This window comes from Rhinolophus sinicus, chromosome 13 (genome assembly GCF_057876585.1).
Source record: "Rhinolophus sinicus isolate RSI-liver-muscle chromosome 13, RSI-T2T, whole genome shotgun sequence".
Lineage (NCBI taxonomy): Eukaryota > Metazoa > Chordata > Mammalia > Chiroptera > Rhinolophidae > Rhinolophus > Rhinolophus sinicus.
Window position 1 is genome coordinate 9,182,963 of NC_142513.1, and position 17,095 is coordinate 9,200,057.

Consider the following 17,095-nt stretch of genomic DNA (forward strand, 5'->3'; position numbering starts at 1 on the left):
CCATGGGCTGCAGCACTGCAGGAACTGCCAACAGTATCGCCAAGCACAATGTTTGGTGTGCCTACTGTGTGCTGAACAGCACAGTGTTTGGTGTGCCTACTGTGTGCTGAATAGGACGGTCCCGCTTGCTGGACCTCACCTCAGAATGGGATCCGCGTGTGCACAAGACATCGAATAAATGAACCAATAAATGAAAGAAAGGATGACAAGTGCTCAGCAGGACATAGATCAGGGTCGGGACAGAGAATGATGGAGGGGTGCCTGCAGGGTGTGGTCTTGCAGGTCGGTCTGAGGAGCACAGCCCTGAGTAAGGAGAGGGCGCAGGTCACAGAAAGATCCAGAGCAGCGCTCCAGGCAGAGGGACCAGGGCAAAAGTGGGGAGTTGGCAGGGAAGGGCAGCTCGGTGTGTTGTTTAAGGAAAGGCAGGTCAGGGTGGCCGGAGGGGAGAGGACGGGAAGGGAGAGGAGGCAGGGTGTGCAGGGGCCAATCCCCTGAGGCCTGTGGGGTAGGGAGGACTTTGCTCTTCTCAGAGGGAGGTGGGAGCCACAGGACAGCTCTGAGCAGGGTGGGGGCATGAACTGACTGCTGCTCTAACAGGATTCCTCCAGCGGCTGCAGGGAAGCCTAAGGCAGGGAGGCGGGCATGAAGAGGGACCAAGTGATGGCAGAGGACGGGGTGTGTCGGATTCTGAGCTAGAGCCCGGGGTTTGCTGATGGATTGGATGTGGAGGGAGAGAGAGCAGAGTGGAGAACGAGTCTGGGGTCTGAGGCCTGATCCACCGGATGGGGGCAGTGCCACTTTCTGAGCTGGGGAAGGCACAGTGGGGAGGGATTCAGGGACACTAGTGTCTCTGATTTGGGCAACTGAGCAAGAGGGAGACCTGGGAGAAGGAAGAGGCTGGGCTCTGGCAGTCCGCATGGCCTGGGGGACACAGGGGACACGGACAGGGTCTGGAGAGCTCTCATAAAGGCATGAGGGACCCAGTGCAGCTGAGCTCACCGGGCATGAGGTCACATAAGGGACATGCAGGCTTCACCCACCTCAGGGCCAATGGTGAAGCTGGAGGAGGAAGAGCAGGGAGGAGACCCAGAGACCCGGCATCTGAGGTTTGGGAGGAAGGTGCTTGCGGAGGGGAGGCCTGAGCATGGGACCTGCAGGTGGGGTGTCAGTGAGAACGGAACTGGTGGCTGGCCCAGCTGTGTCCCCTCAGAGCCATTCTTTCTTTGGGAGCATAGAAAGGCTGAGGCCTGATTGGTCTAAGTCAGTCCTGGGAATTCCCTTTTGGGTTTAAAAGTGGACATGTAACTCCTCCGTTGTCACATGGGACACCAGAAGCAGTCTACTGGGATTTTTTTTTTTTTTAAGGATTTTATTGGGGAACAGTGTGTACTTCCAGGCCTTTTTGCCAAGTCGTGTCTTTTCAATTTTAGTTGTGGAGGGTGCCGTTCAGCTTCAAGTTGTCCTTTCAGTCTCAGTTGTGGAGGGCGCAGCTCAGCTCCAGGTCCAGTTGCCATTGCTAGTTGCACAGGGCACAGCCCACCATCCCTTGTGGGAGTCGAACCGGCAACCTTGTGGTTGAGAGGACGCGCTCCAACCAACTGAGACATCCAGGAGCTCAGCAGCAGCTCAGCTCAAGGTGCTGTGTTCAATCTTAGTTGCAGGGGGCGCTGCCCACCGTCCCTTGTGGGAGTCAAGGAATCGACCTGGCAACCTTGTGGTTGAGAGCCCACTGGCCCATGTGGGAATCGAACCGGCAGCCTTCGGAGTTAGGAGCATGGAGCTCCAACCACCTGAGCCACGGGGTCAGCCCCTCTACTGGCACATTTGGGAAATGTTTGCCTTCCTGATAAGAGAATAAGATTTGGACCAGAAAGGTCCCTTTTTCTGGCCACCCCCTTCCCTTTCTGGTTAGGATGTGGTCATGTGGGAATTGATGTCTGGTGCCACAGCAGCCACTGGGACCCATGAGGAAAAGAAATGTGAAGAGAAGCCAACCGAAAACCCAGCTAACCAATCCTGGAACAGCCCCGCATGGCACTTTCTTGTTCTAAGATTTGATTCAATGTCTTTACTGTTTCAGGCATGAAAGATAGCCTCATTGGGACAAGAAGAAAATAGGAATGAACCCTGAGACAGGGAGAAGGTAGAGAGGGGGAGGGGTGAGAAGGCTGGAAAGGGGTCTTTTAGAGAGAATTGCATTGGGGGTAGCTAGCTCCTGGGAGAAAAAAGCATCACTTTGCAGACACTTCAACCCTCACCTGGAAGTCCCGGGTGCCTCGGATAAACACACCTAATGCGACAGGTGAGGAAAAGGAGGCTCAGGGAAGTGAGCAGCTGCCCCAGGCCACAGAGCGGAGCAGGACAGCTCGGGCCTACAGCTACGCTGATTACCTCCCACACAGGCACTGGGGCTTCGCTGGGCCTCAACTTCTTCGTCTGCCAGGAGGAGTAAGAACAGCAGGTATCGGGGCCGGCCCGGTGGCTCAGGCAGTTAGAGCTCCATGCTCCCAACTCCAAAGGCTGCCGGTTCGATTCCCACATGGGCCAGTGGGCTCTCAACCACAAGGTTGCCAGTTCAATTCCTCAAGTCCCGCAAGGGATGGTGTGGCTGCGCCCCCTGCAACTAGCAACGGCAACTGGACCTGGAGCTGAGCTGCGCCCTCCACAACTAAAACTGAAAGGACAACAACTTGAAGCTGAATGGCACCCTCCACAACTAAGACTGAAAGGACAACAACTTGACTTGGAAAAAAGTCCTGGAAGTACACTGTTCCCCAATAAAGTCCTGTTCCCCTTCCCCAATAAAATATTAAAAAAAAAAAAAAAAAAAAAAAAAAGAACAGCAGGTATCGTGAGTGTCAAGGACCCACGAGCACTCAGCAAAGGGGCTGAGACGTCCTGCGCACTCACAAGCATCCGGGCCTGGGATGGGTGCCTGGCAGGCTCCACAGTGTGAGTTACTGTTTCTGCGAACTGTAGGTGCTCCACGAGAGGGGTTCTCATTCACGGAGCACCAGCTCTCATCGGCCAGGAACATGTCCAATCCTGGGTATCCCTTAATGTGTTTCATCCCCACAACACCCAGGAGGCCTCATCTGCTTCCCAACTCCTGCTTCCTGTGAATCATGTTCAGTGAATCACCCTCTCTCTACCGTGGCCCTACTCTGACCCCACTGTATTCCCTCCACCTCTGCTTGCATACCTCCTGGGACAGGCAGCTCACTCTCTGAGGGCCACACTTTCCCAGTTCTTTGTCCCTACGCGCCTCCTTGGGCCTCACTCTGCACATCTATAAAAGGGTAGTAATCACAGTCCCACCTCCGAGGCTGGCTGCGAGCACCCAGGAAGGCCCTTGGCACAATGCCTGGCCTGTAGTTAGTGCTGGATCAGCATGAAGTATAGTTAGTAGCCATTATTGTTACATGTCTCTTGCTGGAACCCTGGATCTGTCGGGTTCGGAAGCTGAGGTGTCTGGAGTGTCCCGGAAGAGGAGGCGGGGTGTGGGGAGCACTGCATCTCCAGGCCACCTGGCTCTGTGGCTCCCAGCTCCAGCTCACCCCACCCCCCACCCCGGGCCACCACCACCTCTGAGGACCCATTGTTCCTGGCTGGCTCAGCTCCAGGGTCCTGGCCCTGCGCAGGCTCCTACTTCCCTCCAGGATCCCCCGCCACCTCTGGGGCTCAGGCTTCCCTACAGGGCCCTGAAGAGGGTGCCAGACGTGGCAGCAACCCAGCCGTGAGAACATAAGTTCGAATCCCAGCTCTACCACTTCGCAGCTTTCTGACCTTAGGCACTTCCCGCGGAGCCTCAGTCTCCTCATTTGTTCAATGGGGTGTCACGACCCCACAGGCTGCATGAGGATCCTGTGCGTTTGAGGATGGCAGGGTGCCCGGCATGCAGTAAGCTTTAGGGAACGTTAGTCCCATTTCCTCTGCTCAAGGACAGAGCCAGGAAGAACAAATGCAGGGTCGGGGCGGGGTGGGGGTATGAGCAGGGCACTGAATGAGGAGTCCAAGGCCAGGGTCCTGGCTCCAACCGTCCTGTGTGACCTCAGGCAGGCTGTGGACATCTCTGGGTCCCAAGTAAGGGAAAGAAGCTGGGATCCTCCTCTCTCCCCAGGAAGCAAGGGAGAGGGGTGGAGCCAAGTTTTCTTTTTATTATTTTATTTTCAGCACAAAGGGCTTGAATGAAAACCAGCTGCAGGGACAGAGAATTCTATTGTGAAGGCGCCAGAGACTCCCGGGCAAGCGGAAGAGACAGCCTCTGGGGTGTTAGGCTGGGTAAACAGAGGCTGGGGTACTGGCCAGGGACACTGACAGGCAGGGGACAACTGGGGGGTCCCCTACCCCTCCCTCAGGGTGCTAGCCTGGGAGGCTGGGGCCTTCCCTCAGGCATCTCCTCCTCAGCCACGGTCTCTGTATCGAAGCATGGGTACCTGCCTCTCAGAACCTCACTTTCCTCATCTGCAAAATGGGTACAGTAGCAGCACTTTCCTTTCAGGTAGGGGTAGGTGTGTTGTTACAGTCTGAGGCCTCTGAATCATCCCCCCACCTCCCTTGCACCACATTGAGAAAGAGGTGGTGGGTGGGGGATGGGGCATCAATAGTGCCAACTCCTTCAAGGCAGAACCTGGCCCTTTATTCATTCAGTAGAAAAGGAAGGAGGGAAACGGACATTTTTTGACTCCTCACTGTGCGCCCACTCACCTGATCTCACAACTCAGTGAGGTCCCCATTTCCAGAGGAGAAAACGGAGGCAAGGAAGCGAGAAGGTCTGTGTGATTCTAGACCCTGAACCACTGCACCCCCGCTCTGCTGAGGGGATGCAGGGAACAGCCTTGGAGCGCATCTACAAAACAGGCATGACACACACCTGCCCGTCAGGGCTGTGAGGAGGAGGGAGACGCATACTTGGTTGCCTGAAGCCTGGCCCACTGAGAACACTCCTGCAGGCTGGCTGTTACTCTTACTCCTATTATTACTGCTATCACAGTGACACGCCCCCCAGACCTGCGAGCCCCTGTACCTACAGTTCTTCCTGTAATGAAACCCGCCTGCCAAAGCCTCAGCAAGGGGCCCTGACCACTTGTTTAATTATAATCTTTGGAGAAAGGGAAATACCCCCACGAGCTGAGCTGCTGGGGGGGCCACCAGTGCGGCTGCAGCCCGTGGGGGGGTAACCTGACGCCCCCTTGGCCAACCCATCCCCCAGGTCTTTGTCTGAGTCCTGCCCAGATTACCCTCCTATTTTTCCAACCTCAGACTAGGGCTGGCATGAACTCAATGCTCGGCATTGTCCTAGGACCAGGCCCCCCAGGGCCCCTAGCGCTGCCTCATCCTTCCTCCAACTGGGGATCCGGCCCCCAGGAGGCGACTCAGGGGAAATCAGAAACCCAGCAGGGCAGCCGCCTGCGCCCTGGGTCCTAGGCTTCTTGCAGGTCACCTCATCAAGCCCTTACAGCTTCACTGCATGGAGGGGCTCACGTTGTGCCCATTTTCCTGATGGAGACACTGAGGCTTAGGGAGTCAAATCATTGTCCAAGTTGATTCAGGTGGAATTGACAGAGCCCAGGTCAGGATGAATCCGGACCTTTTCCCAGGAGGGGGCCTGGATACCTGGGCCCTCAGCTGGAGCCAAGCATCAGGGGGAGTGATGTCCTATCAGCAGGAGGCTCCTTCTGGGAACTCCACAGAATAGAGATGGAGGCAACCTGAACCAGGGGGCAGAGCACATCACAGCCAAGGCTCAGATTTCCCCCACAACTGCTCCACGTCCAAGTCCAGCTCTGGCCCCTGTTTTGCACAAAGCCCTGCTCCTCTCTGTGCCTTGCTTTCCTGAACTATAAAATTAGCTGGAGAGAGGAGTCACGCCATCAGCTATGGGAACCACTTAGCAGGTAGCAAGTGCCCGATGAACAGGAGCTTAAAATCCAGAGCTTGAAAATGGCAACGTTTCCCAGCATGCACATAGCATCTAGGAAAGAGGAACGGCGACAGCGCCGCTCTCTCTCTCTCTCTCTCTCTCTCTCTCTCTCTCTCTCTCTCTCTCTCTCTCACACACACACACACACACACACACACACACACACACACACACCGCCATGCCACCCACGTCCACGGGGCCAGAACTGAAAATAGAGCAACACCAGGGTGACCACAGTGTCGCTCCCCCGCCACTCCAGCTGGCTGTAAATTGGTGGCATGACCGCCCTGTCCCCTGCAAATCTCTACCTGCCCTGCCCTGGTCTGTGCCTGGGAAGCTGACCTGTGTAGAGACCACCAACTCTGCTCTCAGCTTCCTGTGAGGGTCCCAGAATTGAGTGCAGCCAAAGATGGGAGCGTAGAAGGAAAGTGGGACAGCCCCCTCCCTGCTGTGCCCCCCAGGCTGGAGATGTCCCTCCGGAGGGTCTCAGCTCCTGCCAGGGCCCTCTCCACACACCCCATCCCTGCACACGTCTGCGCCCGCTGACAGCAGCCCTCTCTGCGCCTTCCCTCATCGGTTCCCTTAGCCCTGCCTACTCCTTCAAAAGAGTCCCTTTTGTAAGTTCTCCGTGAGGTCACCAAAGCACCCTTGTTTGAGAGGAGTCGGATTCCCGCCACACCCTGACTGCTTTATATCTGAAACAACTATGGCAAAATTTTAAGATTTGACAAAGCCGGGTGACGGGGACCTGGGCTCATGAGACTATCTCTTCTGACGTTCCGGGGGGTTGAAATGTTTCCTAAAGGAAGAAGGACACGGCAGAAAGAAAGCACTCTCAGCAGCGGAGGCCCGGCCCATCGGGAATCCTGGGTGAGCACCCTGAAATCGCGCAGGTCATGTGGTCCACCCCCAGCCTTCGGTCCACTCACACACCCCTCCCTCCTCCGGGGCCCCTTCCCACCTTACCCCTTGGCTCACACCTCCCTGCAGGAAATGAGAACCACGTGGGGGATCATGGTAGACGGGCCCAAAGGGACCCACCTCATAGCTGGGGATGGGGCACTAGAGAACACGCATTCTTGGGCGTCCCTCTTCTCTTCCAACCTCAGTTTCTCCATCTGACCAGGCCCTTGTCCAGACCTTGTTGCACAGCACAGTTCCGGGGGGTTCGTTTTGGTGTGTTTGGGGTTGTTTTGCTTTTACATCTACATACACAAGGACTCAATCTGCAGCTTGTCACACATGCCTAATCGGAATCATTGTGTGTGCACGCTTTTGATTTGGCGTCTGGCCTTCTTTTTTCGCTTTTCCTTTTCTGCAAAAGCCTTCTCTCTCCAACTGCTGACAGTTGAGAATGGATTCTTACATATCTTTCTGTAAGCGTGAAAATCCTCTATAGATTCTGCCTGGACAAGGGGTTGCTTTATCTGTCATTCCTTTTACAAATCAGGATCACACTGTACACCCTTTTCAGCATCCGCTTTTCTCATTCAAGAATAGCCACACAAGACAAGAACTTGTACTCAAATGTTCATAGCAGCATTATTCACAATCGCCAAAAGGTGGAAACAACCTCAATTTCCACCAGCAGATGAATGGAGGCACATAATGTGGTCTAGCTCCACAATAGAACATTATTTGGCCATAAAAAGGAAGGAGGTGCTGACACATGCTACCCATTAAACGACTCCCTTCTCATCCCCGCCTTCCCCCAACCCCTGGCAACCACTATCTGCTTCAGTCCCTATGGGTTTATCCATTCTGGATATTTCATGTAAATGGAATCATATAAGATATGGTCTTTTGTGTCTAGTGTCTTTCAATTGGTGTAATATTTTCAAAGTTCATGTAGCATGTGTAATTAAGAATGTTTAATAAACAAACAAAAAAGATTAACCATGCCAGGTACCTGGGAAAACTGTGAGCCATTCTTTTTAACAGCCGCGTAATAGTCCAAAGTGTGGACAGACCAAATTGGAGTCACCCTTTGCCCCAAAATGATGAATGCTGAGTTTTCATTTTGGTTCTTTTTTTGAATTTCCTTTCCTTTTGGTTTCTAGGCGCATGTAGGCACTTAACACACAGTATTTTATTTCATCCTTATTCCCATCCCATGTTTTCTCCCATTTTTCAGATGCGGAAACTGAGGCCCAGAAAGGAGAAAGCCAGGAAGTGACGGAGCCAGAACTCCAAGTCAGGCCTGTCTGCCATCAAAGCCACACAGCCCTGGGCCCACTCCTTGCGGGGAGTACAGCAGGGAACATAATGACCCAGGTACCAGCCCTTGGGGAGCTGGCATTCCAGTGGGAGAGACAGACCAGAAACAAGATCAGTGACCTCTGTGGCCTATTCCCAGATGTCAAGGTCATACGCAGAAGTGAAGGAGAGCAGAAGTGGAGAGGAGGTTACAGATAGAACAGGGCAATCAAGACAGTCCTCGCCAGGAAGGTGATATTTGGGCAGAGACCTGAAGGAGGGAGACACGAGCTGCAGCTTTCATCCATTTGCGGGGACAGCATTCAGAGTGGAGGGAACAGCAAGATCAAAGACCTGGAGGCAGGCAGCTGCAGGAGCCAGGTGTTGCTGAGGCAAGGTCAGGACACAGAGGGCTTACAGCCCAGCTGAGGTGCTGGGGCTTCATCCTGAGAATAACAGGGGGTCATGGAAGGATTTGGGACAAGGCAGATTGGAGGTTAAATCTGGGTTTCGAAAAGCTTCCTCTGGCCTCTTCAAGTGGGGGAGAGGGAGCAGGAGAGCATGTCAGTGGGGGGTCAGGCAGGGAGGGGTTGTCATGGAGATGAAGAGAAGCTGCCTGGTACTCCGATGGCTATTCTGGGGGATGGGGACAGGACCTGCCCACCTCCCCTCCATTTAGGCACCCTTGAATTTAATCACCCTTGGAGGAAGCCAGCTCCCAACCTCCCCAGAGAAAGTGTCAAGAAAGGAAGAAGAACTTTGCTGACTCACGGGCCTGGGCCTCCCAACTTCCCTCTGAGGGAGACCTAAGCTCAGATGATGGGGTAGGGAGCCCTGTGGGGGCTGAGAGCAAATTAATAAAGTAATTACAACTGTGGTAAGTGATAGAAAGTGTTTAACAGTGTCACCGGACTTGTGGAGGTATCATCAGGGAGGGCTTCCTGGAGGAGGTGGAGTTTGAGCCAGAATCAGAATAAGCAGTTTAATTAGGCCAAGGATAGAAGGAAGAGCATCCCAAACAGAGGGAACAGCACGTGCCAAGGCCCTGAGACTAGAAGCAGCTTAGTGAGTTCAAGTTTCTAAAAGGAGGCTTGGTTGGGCAGAAAGAGCCCTGCATGCAGAGCCCAGGGCAGATAGTGGCCTAAGCCAGGCAACACCCCCAGCCTGGCCCCACACATGGTCAGCTCCTGGCAAGGGTTGCTTCTGCTGCTGTGGACATTGCGTTGGTGAAGTTCCCCCACCCATAAAGTTCTCTGAGCTTCACCACGAGCCAATAAAATAATAAGCATATTTGGAAGAGAAATAAAGAAGTCCCAGAAACTGTTATTCTCTTTGGAGAGACAAGCAAAGTGGGGCCCGGAGAGCAGAGAGGTTATCACGCCACAGGAAGGTTGCTGAGCGTCTGCACGCCCAGCGCCAGCCTCCCTGGCTCCCGGCCTGCTCCTCGCAGGACTGACTTTGTCACACTTGGAGGGGGCCCCTTTGTAGGGCAGTTGGAGAGGCAGAAAAGTGTTCTATAGCAGAAGCTGGCCCACGGCCCGTAGAGGCTAGAGGAGGGGATGACAGAGAGGAGAGACAAATAGAGGAGAGACAAGGAGAGACACGGAAAGAGAGAGTGACAACAAGACTGTGACAAAGCGAGGACGGGAGAGAAAGAGCAGAGAAAAGAGGAGGGAAGGTGAGGGAAAAGGGGAAAAAGGCAGGCGGAAGACAGAAAGATACAGAGAAAGACAGGGACCAAAACGCAATAAGACAGTGATAAAAATGAACATGCAGAGAGACAGAAGGAGGGAGGGAGGGAGGGAGAGAGGGAGAGAGAGAGAGAGAGAGAGAGAGAGAGAGAGAGAGAGAGAGAGAGAGAAACGCCTCTGGGTGGGCAGGTAGGGCGGAGACAACTGAATCTCAGTGCCTCCGTCCGAGTCTCAAACTCTCCATTTGCTGGAATTTTAAAAACATTGCAGAGATTCCAAGGTCTGATTTTAAATCACCAATGCTCATTCATTTGCCAAGCACACATTGAGCACTTACTGCACACCGCATGTCAACACCGTCCCAGGCTGGGACCCAGCACCCGGGCCCAGCCCTCCTTCCTGGGGCTGACCCCCCGGAGGGCACACAGGTGTTCTCGAGGGAGCAGACCCACGAATGTTTCTCCAGTGATAGGGGCTTGGAGGGTGGAGAGAGGGAACTGTGAACAGACATCACAGACGATTCCCCTCCCAAAGGGTGCGCAGGGCAGGCTGCTGGGAGCTGGGCTGAGCCTCAGAGAGGAGGGGAGAAACAGCTGTGTATATGCGGTGGGTATAGGGGTCACAGAGCCAGGGATGGGGGGTGGGGGTGGACGGGGGGAGTGAGCTCAGAGCTGTGATGGGGGTCCCATCGTGCCAGGCCTTGGAGAACCTCGAAGGGCCTCTGAGCAAGGCGGGGCCCAGAAAGGCTCTTGAGCAGGAGAGGGACATGGGCTGACTTCATTCTAAAGGGCTCTGGTTGTGTGTGGAGAACTGACAGCCCGACCCGGGTGGAAGCAGGGAGCCCAGGGAGGAGGAACTGCAGTGGTCAGGGCGGGAGACGAGGGAGTGGATCAGACAGCATCTGGGGAGGTGGGGAGACAGAAGGGGGGGCCCTGACGCTCTGCTCTGGAGACAGGGAGAGGACTGCAGGTGGGACGGGCCCTATTTTAAGGTTCTCATTCTCAAGCACTTCATGCACCCCCCTTCAGACTCAAGGAGCTGAACCCTGGCCTCCACGCATTGCAAACTACAGAGAACCCACACATTCTCAATGGCCCCAGTCTGGGCACTTCCTTCTGCTGAAGAGTTTGCAGATGGAAAAGGAAAGAGGAGAGGAGGGCAGAGGGGGGAGGAGGACACACAAACACCCACCCACACACTCACCTCCCAGAACCCTCAGAATGACGGGGTATCAGAAAGGTCTCCCACGGAGGTGTTAGCTAACGCTACGGTGGTGATCATTTTACAGTGCGGAAGTGTATCAGTTCCACACGTTGTCCACCTTAAATTTACAGTGTGACGTGCCAATCAGATCTCAGTGAAGCTGGGAAAGAAGAAGAAGAAGAAGAAGAAAGGCACTCCACAGTGGGACAAGGCCCAAGGGCCATTGCCTCTTTAGGAAACACTAGAAATAAGTGATTCATTCCTACCAGAAATGAGAAAAACACATAATAAGAGCAGTCACTGCTCTTGCGTACCAACAACATGCCAAGAGCTTCCCAGATATTATTTCTATTTTTATAAGTTGTCATTGTGTCGTTGGGTTAAAAATTAAGAGACTCATTGTAAAAAAATAATAATGACGATGATGAGAGGGAGGAGAGGAATTCTAACATTCTGGAAATAAATAACTCACTCTCCTCTAGTCACACTGGCCTTTTCACAGCCCCTCAAACACTCCAGGCCCAGGCCTGTGCCTGCCTCAGGGCCTTTGCACTTGCTGTTCCCTCTGTCTGGAATGTTCTTACCTCAGGGAGCCAGCCACGTGGCTCATTCCCTCCCTGCTCACAAAGAAGCCTTTCCAGACCAAGCAGCAGCCCCTCTGACATATCTACAACTCTTCTTCACAGAACTTAGTGCCACCTGACATTATGTAGTCTGCCAGCCACCACTAGAGCGTCAGCTCCGTTATGGCCGGGACTTTCGTCTGTTTTGTTCACTGCTAAAGCCTGTGTTCTGATAACTCCTGGTACACAGTAGGTGTTCAATAAACACCTGTACAGCTGAATGATAAATAAGTGAATGAAATACCTCTCTTCTCAGCTAGACCAGGAGGAGGAGTTCTCTAAGGGCAGCACTGGGTCTCACATGTGTCTGGTACACAGCAGGCATTTGTGGAATGACTAGATGGATAGTGGGGTCATTATAAAATGAGAGGTGGCAAAGCAAAGAAAACAAGAAAGAGCAGGAAATATTTATCGAAATTTCCGGAGTGCCTCTCCTGTCCTAAGCCCACCCCAGGCATTAGTACATTTCATCCTCACAACAACCCCATTAGGGAGGTTTTGTTTTAAGCCCATTTTCCAGATGAGGAAACTGAGGCTGAGTGAGGAGAAACTATTTTTCCCAGGTCCCACAGCCAGGAAGGGGCAGCGCTGCACTGAAAATCAGGCGCAAGTGCCTCCAAAGCCAGGGCTCCAAGCTGGGAGTATCCGGCCCACTCATGCTGCCAACAGAAGCCAAGCACCTACTATGAACCAACTAGTGGAATGTGAGCTTAGGGATGTCAGGCTTTCAACGTTTGTAAGAGAGATTGGGTATCCACATTTTTATGTGAAATCTCTTGTTCTTCAATGTTTACTACCAAATCAAAATTTTAGAAAACACTGCAGTTAAAAAAAGTACATCTGAGGGTCGCTAGTTAGAGACCTTTGGCCTAGGATTGGGATTTCTGGGAACATGGACATCACTGAGGGCGGGCAGGCAGAGAAGGCTTCCTGGAGGAGGTGAATGAGGCTGGCCTTGGGCCTGAGGAGGGTGTAGCCAGCCTGAGAGGAGGAAGCCCTATGTGAGGAAAAGTGGGCAGGGCCTTGGGCTGCCCTCCGCTGCCACCTGGGGATCAGGGCAGGCTCCTCCCAGACTCCCCACTGAAGAAGCCCAATATTTCAGGTGGGACTGACCCAGGAACACCTGGGGCAGTCAGAGCACCACGCTGCCTGTCCCCTCCCTCCACCTGCTTCCTTACCATCCCCCTGGGATCTGAGCTGCCTCAGACATGTTTCCCAGAATTCTCTGTGTCCCCGCAAATTTCTCAAGGGGCCAGCTGGAGGCGGGTATGGGAATGACCCCACACGGTGGCTGGATGGACTGGCACCACCATATGCCTGAGCTCTGCCATCCACTGGTCATTAGAGACAACAGAGTCTAAAACGGAAAATGTCTGAGATCTAAAACCCAAATGTATTGGCTTCAAAGGAAACCATGGCACTTAAGTTAAATGTCTTTGAAATATACTCGTAATACTATATCAACCATTCGACTATAAGGCAAAGTTGTTTTGTTTTGTTTTGCTTTTAGTTGTATATAAAATCTATTTAATGCAAGGTGTAGATGCATTTTAATGTTTGACATGATTGAGCCTAGGTTTGAAACCTACGTCACCAGTTACTAGCTGGGAGACTTTGGGCAAGACACTTCACTTCTCTGTGCTGACATTTTCTCATCTGTAAAATGGGGTGAAGGGGAGTAAGCAGGGTCTGGGGCTATCACGCAGCTTAAAGGAGATAATGCACTTAAACACTTAGAGAGCACTGAGCACTTAATAAACAGTTAAGTGGTAGCGATCATTACAGTTATCGATACAGAGATACAACACTATTTCAAACCGCGTGATAAAAATAATGGATTCTGGAGACATCAATACGAACTCAAGTTTAGTTAAACATAGATATGGGTGGTTACATATATATTTATAGACATGAGCATATACATGGGTTGATATAGACACATATACACACACATATATTTCTTTGCTCTGTCAGCTGAGAAGGCCTACGAGAAATGCCACCCATGAGCAGTGGACATACCTGACACCCAGATCTTCTAATACCATTCTCAGTAAAAGGAACCAGGGCTCCGTGGAGGATGACAGATTCTGAGGCTGGGGCAGGAAATGTACAAGATGAGCCTGACGTATCTTGTAGTGATGAGGTAAGAAAGTAGAAGGCGGAGGGGGGGATGGGAGAGAGAAAAAGAAAAAGGAAAGGAAAAAATGGAGGGAGGGAAGAGAGGAGGGAGGGAAAGAGAGAAAGAAAGAGAAGAATGAAGGGAGGGAGGGAGGAAGATGAGAGAGAGAGAGAGAGAGAGAGAGGAAAGGAGGGAGAGAGAGAGAAAAGGGAAGAGAAAGCAAGAAGGAAGGAAGGAAGGAAGGAAGGAAGGAAGGAAGGAAGGAAGGAAGGAAGGAAGGAAAGAAGGAAGGAAGGAAAGAAATGAAGGAAGAGAAAAAGAAAGAAAGAAAGGAAGAGAGAAAGGCAGGAAGGCAGGAAGGAAACCTATATTGATAGAGGTATGTCAAGAGGCAAGGGGACCAACTGAAAGAACTCCCAATGGTCAAAGTTGGAACAATTTGAGCAATAAAACTAAGTTGTACTGAATTATAGCCCCAAGTAGAAGTAAAATAAACATCGCTGAGTCCATATGATATATGTAAAAGACTGAACAAATAAATAAACGAACGCACACATGCATACGTAGGGAAGAACAGACCGTTCCCCACGCAGAACTCTAAATCATCGTGCCCGGGAGCATCATTCCCTGCTCCTCAGGTTGGGGCTCCACAGACTGACTTCCTTCCGGAGAGGACAGTATGGAGAGGGGATAAAAGAGGAACCTCCCAGTGGGGAAACCTGACAAACACTCCCTGCGGCAGGTGATCGAGGCCAACACCACAGTGTGGTCTTACTGCTAGTGCATCCCCTTGATGTGCTGCGACACAAACGCCACTTCACTCCGGAGAGCGGCCTCCCCAACGCCCATAACGTCAGTGGAACCAGGAAAGAAACATCAAAGTCGTCCAATAGAGGCGAAGCCTAGGAAACAAACACCTGCCCAGTCTGTCTCATAACTGTCAAGGTCACTGAAAACAAGGAAAGTCTGAGAAACTGTCACAGACAAGAGGCGCCGAAAGGGGCATTTCAACGAAATGCGAAGTGGAATCCTGAATGGGATCCTGGAAGAGACAGAGGACATTCAGTAAAAACTAAGGCAATCTGAGTCAACCACGGACTTTAGTTCATAAAAATGCATGAACATTGTAACAAATGCACCGTGCGAATGTTAAGGCGTGAATCACAGGAGAAACTGGGTGTCAGGGACTATCTTTTCCATTTTTCAGCAAATCTAAAACTGTTCTAAAAAATGAAGTCAGTTTTTAAAAACTAGATTCTTCTTCCAATGTACTTTTTTCCACGCTCTGGAACGACTTTTTCTGAACCTGGCTGACCCACCTTGGACATCAGAATCTTTATGGTTCTGCGATCCATTCTGTGGGTTCTGGACCTCAGGTTTCCAGATCACGGCACGGTCACCGCTGGGTCGATGGGAAGTGGCCCTTGTGAAACCCTTTCTGTGTGCAAACAGGGTCTGGAGCCAAAGGACCCATTCGTCTGACATGGGAGTCGTCCTTTGGTTAATTCAATCTGTTTAGAAGCCTGTTGTTTACCTCGACCCCCAGCAATTGCCATCGTGGGGTTGAACCCTCAGGAGTCATTACTAACTCTGGGTGAAACGTCTTTCTTCCCTTTTTTTGAATTCTACGACCTCGAGAGGCGGGGGTCCATCAGAGCAGTGGTCTGAAGGCTCCACCAAGACAGGCCCCACAACAGAGAACTTTTTGGGGACCCATCCCTTACTCGACTGCCACTTTGAACTCTACTGGTTCCCAATGATAGTCGAGTAAGGGGTGGGCCCGGGCCCCAAACCTCTCGACCCCTGCCCCAGGTCTCCCCGCTGCCCCAGAGGGCAGCTGACTCTGTCTGGGAGGAAAGAACAAAGGGGAAGCACATAACAAGACACCCATTTCTCAGAAAGTCTGGGTTGAAAGTCAGGGGGCTTGGGTTCAAGTGCTGCATCTGCCTCTGACTCATAGTGTCACCTTTGGCCATTCACTTCCCCTTGTCTGGACCTCAGGTTCCTCATCTGAGAGTCAGGGGTTTGGACCAGCTGATCACCCAACCCTTCCCCCACTGACACGATGCTGCTGAAACCAGAGCAGGCGGTACGATGCCCCCTCCCCAGCCCACATCACCCTTCCAACAGGCCCTGAAGTCCGGAGACATGGCCACATTCGCAACTAACAAACGCTGCCTTTATATCTAACAGATGGCAATGACCTGTTACCTTTGTATTTCTTTATAAAAGAAAGGCTGGGGGGTTGGGGGGTTGGGGGATTGGGGGATTGGGGGGAGGAGGTGCTCTTCTTTAAGATGCCGATCCCAAGTGCCCAAGCTCTGGGTGGAAAGTGAATCACCATGAGTTTGCACTTTGCATATTGTAGTCACTCATAACTCTGGTCTTTGTTTATAATCATCATCATTGGAATGAAATTCGAATTCCTCATCCCGCTTCCATTTCCAGGCCCTGTAGATCCGCCCCCTCTCTCCGATCCTCTCCCTGGCGCTTACTCTGTTCCAGCCACAGTGGCTGCCCCGCTGTTCCTTGAAGCCACCTAACTTGTTCCTACTTTACAGCCTCTGCCTTTGCTGCTCCCTTCACCTTCAACACCCCTGCTTCTCAGGGGGACCCTCTCCAGCCACCCTATTTAAAGAAGCCCCTGGTCACTCTCCATCACACCTCCCTGCTTATTTCCTTCGGAGCCTTTACCATGGTCTGAAATGATGCTGTCTGCTTACTTGTTCACTCTCTGTCTGTCCAAGGGCAGGGATTTTGTCTGTTTTGTTCTGTGATGTGACCCCTACATTCTGCCCCCAGCCAGACACATAGTAAGGGCTCGGTAAATCCTGGTGAAGGTAAACTAGACTCATAGAAACCCTGAGCAGTGGCCTAGTACGCAGCTGGAACAGCTGGCTTTTATTGAGCAGCTGCTCTGTGCCAGCTACTGTGCTACTATTTCATCCCCGAGGCAGGTCTCCATGTTGAACACAGTTGGGGGAATCCAGTGTTTGGGCTTCTTCCACCCACCAGGTTCCGCAGTGAGAGAGACACAGGGAGGGGCCGAGCCCTGCTCCCCGCACACACACGCACCCCTTGTCTAAAGCAGCACCCCTCCTCAGCAACTCCCTGTCCCCACCGCCTGGTGGAGCCCCTGGGGCCAAGATCGGAGCCGGGTGTGCAGGCAGCCTGGTCTTGTGCCAGTCGGTGCCAGGAACCAGTTTGGGGAGCAGAGTCTGGACCAGTTCAGGGAAAGGTGATAAGGGCCAGCTGCCCCAGTGGGCTCCTGATGTTCACTGGGGCATGGAGGGTGGCAGTGGACAGCGTGCCTCTGGGAGGCCAGGGGTTCGGGCCCCCA

At 52.6% G+C, this 17,095-nt stretch overlaps 2 long non-coding RNA genes across 2 annotated transcripts in view; one reads left to right on the top strand and one right to left on the bottom strand.

The window, feature by feature from the left end:
* LOC109444591 (uncharacterized) overlaps positions 1-17,095 on the bottom strand; it is a 212,406-nt gene that overhangs the window by 123,958 nt on the left and 71,353 nt on the right. The window lies entirely within an intron of this gene.
* Positions 6,497-14,807, top strand: LOC141568218 (uncharacterized). The gene is made up of 3 exons (XR_012491270.2): positions 6,497-6,793; positions 8,058-8,197; positions 13,611-14,807. It is a non-coding gene; the product is annotated as an uncharacterized LOC141568218 (long non-coding RNA).